The sequence below is a fragment of the Gossypium arboreum genome, chromosome 12 (assembly GCF_025698485.1).
Source record: "Gossypium arboreum isolate Shixiya-1 chromosome 12, ASM2569848v2, whole genome shotgun sequence".
NCBI classification, from domain to species: Eukaryota; Viridiplantae; Streptophyta; class Magnoliopsida; order Malvales; family Malvaceae; genus Gossypium; species Gossypium arboreum.
The window spans coordinates 45,792,763-45,800,563 of NC_069081.1; the positions used below are offsets into that span (position 1 = coordinate 45,792,763).

Here is a 7,801-nt window from a genome sequence, read left to right on the forward strand (position 1 = left end):
TAATTTGCCTTTACAGGAAAAGATATCAACTATCTTATACGAAGATAATGCAACATGTATAGCTCAATTGAAGGGTGGTTATATTAAAGGTGAAAAAATGAAACATATTTCACCAAAATTATTCTTCACCCATGATCTTCAGAAGAAAGGTGATATAGAAGTTCAAAAATTCGTTTTAGTGATAATTTAGCGGATATTTTTACCAATGCATTGTCAACTTCAACATTTGAAAGCCTACTAGACAAGATTGGAATGGGTTGACTCAAAGATAAAATGTGGTATTGCTATTAGGGGGAGTTTAAAACAAGTTGTACTATTTTCCTTTAACCAAGGTTTTGTCCTATTGGATTTTCCTGGTAAAGGTTTTTAACGAGGCAGCTTGTAATAGGAGATTGTGTACTCTTTTTCTTTCATTAGGTTTTTATCCGACAGGATTTTTTCTAATAAAGTTTTAATGAGGCACAATTTTCTTTAATAAACATCTAAGGGGGAGTGTTACAAATATATAAATGTGGATGTCCATATTCTAACTCTTTCATTTATGAGATAAACCTCTCTCATTCATTATGAAAGTAAATATGCAAGTTGCTTAATGTATGTGTTAATGAAACACTTAAGTAAACTTCATTTATATGTGTTGTATTGAATGACAATGACTTATAAATAAAACCATTGTATGAGTGAAAATGATAAACGAGAAAATTCTCTATTGATTTGATCTATTGTTTACCTTAAGTATTCTTTTATTTGATTATTTTATAACACTTTAATTAATGTCACGTTCATATTTGGGTAAACCATAACTAAGACCACTAAACTATTAGTAAGTTTATGTTTTGATTAGTCAACTTAAAAAAGTTACAAAATAGCCACTGAACTATTATGATAGTTTTCATTTAAGTTATTAAACTATTCAAAAGTTTTTTATTTAAGTCATTGGAATGCTAAGGTTTTTTTTTTTTTAAAGTTCAGCTAGTAAACTCCAATCGACAATTTGACGATCAGTATGCTGGATTAATACTCATCGGCGAGTAGAAGAATATACATTAGCTCCAAATCAATCTAACAGTCAGTGTTAGAAATTGGAGAAGAAAATTGTTTGAATTTTAGTTCGTAGAATCATAATATTCAAAGTTGTTTAATGAAAAAATTAAATTGTAAAAGAAAAAGGAGATGAGAGCATTTAATTTGTGTAGGTAAGAGGTGTGAACAAAAATCATTAAAACTTTTTAAATAATTGAATAATTATTTTACAGCTGATTAAAACCGACTAACCAAAATATAAGTTTATTAATAATTTATTAATATTAATAACATCCTTCTTTTCTAGTAATTGCTTGGGGGTTGATGAATCCATTAATTAATGCAGGATCATATTTCATTGCCCTTCAAAACACAGGCTTGCTTTTTACCCGTAATAAGTAGATGTGAGTAAAATTCGATTCAATTCGAAAAATTCGATAAAAAACTTAAATTTTGAATTAATTAGTTTGAGTTATTTGAGTTAACTAAGTTATTAGGGTCAACTCGAATAAAAAATTAAGTTTTTAGTTTAACTCGAATATGAATTACGTAATTCGAGTTATCCGAAAATCCGAATAAAAAAATATAAAACTACATCATTTTGATAAATGTTTACCTTTTTAAAGTTAAAAATCAAAATTATTAAGTTAAAAATAAAATTTCGATGTTTTGATAAATATTTACTCATTAAGTTAAAAGATAAAATAATTATATTGTTTATATAATTTAATAATCTTGTACTTCATCTACTTGGTTAAATAATTGGTTCATCTAAACGTAACATTTGAGTATAAATATTATGATTCATTAACTTAACTTAACTTAAATTTTTTCACTTGATTTGATTCAAAAATAATTCAAATTGAATTCGATTGGTAAAATATAATTCATCAACTCAACTAATTCAATTTTTAATTTAATTTGAGAATATTCACCCTAATAACAACCTCTAAATCAATCATGGTTCTAATTATATTGTGATTCTTACAAAAAAAAAATTCATGTTCGTAATGGTCATGCAAAAATTTCAGTTTCCTCCATCACCTCTAGGGTTTTCTTCTTACTGTCTTAATTTATCTATTTACTAGTTTTTTTTCTAATCATAAATTACAAATGAAAGAAGTTGATACAAGAGACTCAACCAATGCTACTTTATATTAATTTAATTTATAATAAATATTGTAATTTATAATATTTTAATTTAATTTCTAAATTTATTATAATTTGAGTTCTTTTATTGTTTTTAAAAATTTTTATATCTATTTTCAAAATCAATAAAACGTTAAAAATCTAAATTTGTTATTGCCTTTCATTAAGGATCATGATTATTAGCCTTGATGATCAATAGTAATTAATAAGGATATTAAAAGCCTTAATTTTTTTTTTTGTAATAGGATATTAAAAAAACATTTATCTAAAAGAATGAATAATTTAAAATGAGATGATATTTTCAATTTCTTTTTTTTTTAAATTACAGGAAAATAACATTTTATATGACTTATTTTTCTAAATATATTTATATAAAGCTTTAAAAAAACAAAAATAAACATCTAATGTATTAAATATTCAACAATTTAAATCCCAGAGAGTAGAAACAGGAGTGAAATCCAAAGCTCAAGCTTGGATTTTCTTACAGTTCCCACTTCCATATTAAAAACTAAACTCAGAAAAAAATAAAAATAAAAAAGGAGTGGAGAGCTCAGATTCTATGGGTGTAATAAGAAGTCTATCATGCCCAAATTGAGCAAAATCAGACCGAGGAATTTTGTTTATAATCATCGCCATCTCCATATTCTCCAGCCACAAATCAATGATACCAAAAACAAAAAATAGGCTCAGACACGCACAAACGCTGTCATCACAGAGCTGTTTGGTCCTTAAATTTATACAAATTCAAGAAATTGAAAAATCGAATCAGAATCGAGAAACGTAAATCTGTCATCACTGCCATAATTTCCACACAACTTTAACTAAATTTCCATTAAATATAAAGAAAAAGAAAATATTTTAAAAAAAATAAAAAAGAGAACAAAACCGAGACCGAGAGAGTCGAGATGTGGCTGAGGGAAGAGTTTCTTTGCATTTTATAGCCGTGAAACCCTAAATCTAAGTGTTTTTAGGTTTTGGGGGTAAATGACGATGTTGTCCTTCTTCTTTAAGGATGGGATGGTTCTGAGCAAAGGCCCAATAAATACTCTAGCCCATCCAGCTTTATGAAAATAAAATACATTGCACCCACTTATAAAAATAATAAATTTTTTTAAATATTTTTTGGTAAACTATACCCTTAATCACTTTAAATAAGTTGTTTTTATTCTAATCATCTCAATTTTTTTATTAATTCGGTCACTCAATTTTTTTATCAAGATGGTCTTCATTGTTAAATAGTAATAGAAGACTAACGATGCATTTGTATTAAAAAAAATTTAGGTTATTATAATAAGAATGGCTCTTATTTAGAATAATTGACGGTATTTTATCTTAATTTTGAGTGACTAATATGAAAATACACGGTTAGTCTTCCATTACCATTTAATTGTAGAATGACCAGTTTCTTTAGATAACCAAATTAACAAAATAATAATAATAATAATAAAGAACTACTCATATTTAAAACAACTAAATAGTAATTTACCTTTTAAAAAAAGTAGATTTTAAAAGCATTTTTTATAAAAAATTATAATTCTTGATAAACATCGATAGTGTTTTAAACAAGTGTTTAAACTCTCTCGCCAAAAGAAAAACAAGTGTTTAAATTTAGCATATATAATTGAAGTATATTGTTAGAATTAAGTGACCTAAATTCTTATTTAAATAAAATATATGGTAAAATAAAATAAAAGAAGAATCCATATAATTACACTTCTTTTATTTTATTTTAGAATAAAGTTTTTAAACCTTATTAAATTCTATCTATTTGATATTGATTAGAACAAGGTGTTTCAGTCTTACTAGAATATGGCTTTACAAGCCTATAAATAGACATAATTTATTCCTCTTGTAACAATTTTAAAATTCGAAATAGTGAATTTTCTTCTCCTCTGCCCGTGGTTTTTTCCCGAAAGGGTTTCCACGTAAAATTTGTGTGTTCTTTACTTTATTTTCACAAATTGGTATCCGAGCTTCCGGATTGTTCATCTCGATCACAGTAATGGCGTTTTTGAAGTATGAAATTTCGCTGTTGGATTGCAACACTAGATTTGTGTTGTGGCAGATCAAGATGCAAGCAGTTCTTGCACAGATGGATCTGGAGGATGCCTTTCTAGGGATAGATAAGATGCCTTCGACTTTAACAGATGAAGAGAAGAAGCGTAAGGATCGAAAGGCGTTAACACAATTACATCTGCACTTTTCCAACAAAATTTTTCAGGATATGATGAAAGAGAAGACCGCCTCTGCATTATGGAAGATGCTAGAACAAATATGTATGTCGAAAACTCTAACAAGTAAGTTGCATATGAAGCAGCGTCTTTATGCTCATCGTTTGGAGGAAGGTGCATCTGTACACGAACACTTAACAGTGTTTAAAGAAATTCTCTCAAACTTGGAGGCCATGGAGGTTCAGTATGATAAGGAAGATCTAGGGTTGATTCTACTTTGTTCGTTGCCCCCGTCTTATTCAACCTTTAGAGACACGATTTTATATAGCCGTGAGTCTCTCATAGTTGATGAGGTTTATGATTCTTTAACCTCCTATGATAAGATGAAGCATCTTGTGGTTAAACCCGACTCTTAGGGAGAGAGTCTCGTTGCTCGTGGGAGACAAGATCGGAATGCTGATAATGATCGTGGAAGGACACAGGAACAGCATCCTTGCAGTAAATGTAAGGGTAGATCGAAGTCTTTAAACAGAAGTAAAACTTGTAACTTTTGCAAGAAGAAAGGGCACATTAAATCTGAGTGCTATAAGCTATAGAGCAAGATTAAAAGGGAGGCTGCGAATCAAAAGGGAAAACAACCAGAAAATTTCGGTGAAGCTGATGTTGTAGAAGACTACAGTGATAGTGAACTTCTAGTCGCTTCTGTCAATGATTCTAAAGTAAGCGAATAGTGGATACTTGATTCAGGCTGCACCTTCCATATAAGTCCCAATTTGGATTGGTTTACAACTTACGAAACAGTGTCTGAAGGTGTTGTTTTGATGGGAAATAATGCTTCGTGTAAAATTGCAGGTGTTGGAACAATTAAAGTTAAGATGTTTGATGGAATTGTCAGAACACTTAGTGACGTGTGACATGTTCCAGAATTGAAGAGAAATTTTGTAACAGCCTAATTTTCAGTGGTATCGGGAATAGAAATTTGAGATCACTAAATCCGATGGGTGAGTTGAAAATTTAATAAATTATACCTATGAGTCAAATGTGAATATAAAAGCATTTTTGAATTAGTGAATTTTGTGATTTAAAAGAATTAATTAGGTAAATTGGGTCGAGAATGAGGTATCGAGACCTCGACTTCATAAATCGAGCCATAAATATCTTTAGAAATATTTATGGAGTGTTGGTGAGATAGTAATAAAATTTAGTCAGAAAATTTTAACGTTTGGGTAGTTAATTAAATAAAAAGGACTAATTTGAAAAGGGTGTAAAAGTTGCTAAAAGGATTAACTAGCTCAATTGTCAAATGAGTAAGGACCTAAAGTGAAAATAAGCCCAAAGGAGATATTTTGGGCGGCAATAGCTGAGAAAAATCAGGAAATGGGTGAAATAAGGGAAAAATTGGAAAATTGACAAAATTGGCTAAATAAAAATAGGACTAAATTAGAATATCTAGAATTCTCTTCATTTCTCTTCATATTCATTAGCTGAAAAACAGCCATGGAGGAGGGTTCAAGCTAGTTTTCATACTCTAGCTTCATGTAAGTTTAATTCTTGCTTTCTCCTTGAAATTTTTATGTTTTTGGACTTTTACAATTGGGTCCAACTTACTATTTCATTAGTTTATGATTCCATGTCTAATTTTTGAAGTTGTTATGGATGAGTGCTGAAAGTATATGATGATTTGGCATGGAATTAGAGCTTTAAATTGCTTATATTCTGATTTTATTGAAAGAATTGAATAGAAAGTGAATGTTTGAGACCTAATTGTAAAAGAGTTTGAAGTTAGAGTTTTGTGTGGAAATTTTAAATTTCAATAGTTATGAAATAACTTATAATGTCTATAAAAAGTATTAATTGAGAAAATTATCTTAATTGAGGGGTTAATTGAGCAAGGAGTGAATTGTATGAATTGTGAAATTTGGGGCAAAATGGAAATCAACATTTTGCACTAAAACTATTTTGGGCAGCAGCAGTAGTTTAACTTTGAAAAATCACCAAAAATTTTAGAAATCGAATTAGAGGATGAATAAAATATGAAATTAAAGCTTATTGAGTCTAGTTTCTTATAAAATAAATTATATAAGCAATGAAATTGTAAATCATGAGATACAATAACTTTTGTGAGACAAGGTCAGAATGATTTCGGGTTCCCCTGTTCTGAATTTGGAAAATCATAAAAAATTGGATAAAATTAATTAGAGGCTTAATTTTATATGTTTAGAATTATGAATGAGTTTATTTTCAAGAGAAACAAACTAGGACATCATTCGAATCTTGTACGAGAAGATAATTAATTTTAGTGAAGAAGGGTCAGAACTGTCAAACAGCAGGATAGGGGAGACTTCAATGAATAAACTGTATTAATTGGCCCAACCAAAAATTATGAAATTTTTATGGTAAGAATAAATATGAGTCTAGTTTCTGGGAAAATTTATGGATATTAATTTGGAGTTCTGTAGCTCAAGATAAACATAATTTAGTGACTATGACACAGATGGACAGCTTGAATATTCACATAAGTAGATAGTGAAAATTATGGATAATGTTACCTACAAGGGTGTTGTTTATACTAAGGATGTGGATGAGAGGAGGAGGAGGAAAATATACAAAAATATATGAATGACTCGTGTATAAATTGATCACATGCCCGATTATAATCGATAAGTGTTGGATTAGAAATGATATAATGTTTTATTTGGTATATTTATTATGAAATTATGATTATCGTTATAATACAAAAATTGAACTTGTGAGTTTATATGGCTAAATTTTAGTGATTATTTGTTAATTTTATGAATTTCATGATGTATTATTTCATATGTATTGATGATAAAATCGTGAATAATGTAAAAGCATGAAAATTGAATAAATGATCAAATTGAGCGTTTCAGTTCAGTGACAAGATGAATTGAAGGAAAAGACCATGGTTGGACCATGGCAACAAGTGATAAGTGATAGCTTCGGCTACACTTATCTGATCAAGGAAAAGTGAAAGTGATAAGTGATAGCTTCGGCTACACTTATCTAATCAATGACAAATGACAAGTGAAAAGTGGTAGCTTCAGCTACCTGATCAGTGAAAAGTGGTAGTTCCGGCTACCTGATCAGTGAAAAGTGGTAGCTCCGGCTACCTGATCAGTGAAAAATGGTAGCTCCGGCTACCTGATCAGTGAATAGTGGTAGCTTCGGCTACAAGTGACAAGTGACAAGTGATTTCCGTATAAGACCATATCTGGGATATGGCATTGGTGTAATATATGCTACTGTATAAGACCATATCTGGGATATGGCATCAGTGAGATATGTGATTCGTGTAAGACCATAGCTAGGCTATGGCATCTATATATGAATATGTGTAAGACCATAGCTGGGCTATGGCATCATTATGTGAAGATGTGTAAGACCATAGTTGAACTATGGCATCGAGAAAACGAAGTACTCAATTCCGTAAGACATTC

The 7,801-nt window shown here is 29.6% G+C and overlaps 2 non-coding genes across 2 annotated transcripts; both read right to left on the reverse strand.

Moving 5' to 3' along the window:
• Positions 1-2,716: 2,716 nt before the first annotated feature.
• Positions 2,717-2,811, reverse strand: LOC128285890 (small nucleolar RNA snoR8a). The gene has a single exon (XR_008276437.1). It is a non-coding gene; the product is annotated as a small nucleolar RNA snoR8a (small nucleolar RNA).
• Positions 2,812-2,853: 42 nt separating this feature from the next.
• LOC128285892 (small nucleolar RNA snoR126) lies at positions 2,854-2,973 on the reverse strand. Its single transcript, XR_008276439.1, has one exon. It is a non-coding gene; the product is annotated as a small nucleolar RNA snoR126 (small nucleolar RNA).
• Positions 2,974-7,801: the final 4,828 nt, after the last annotated feature.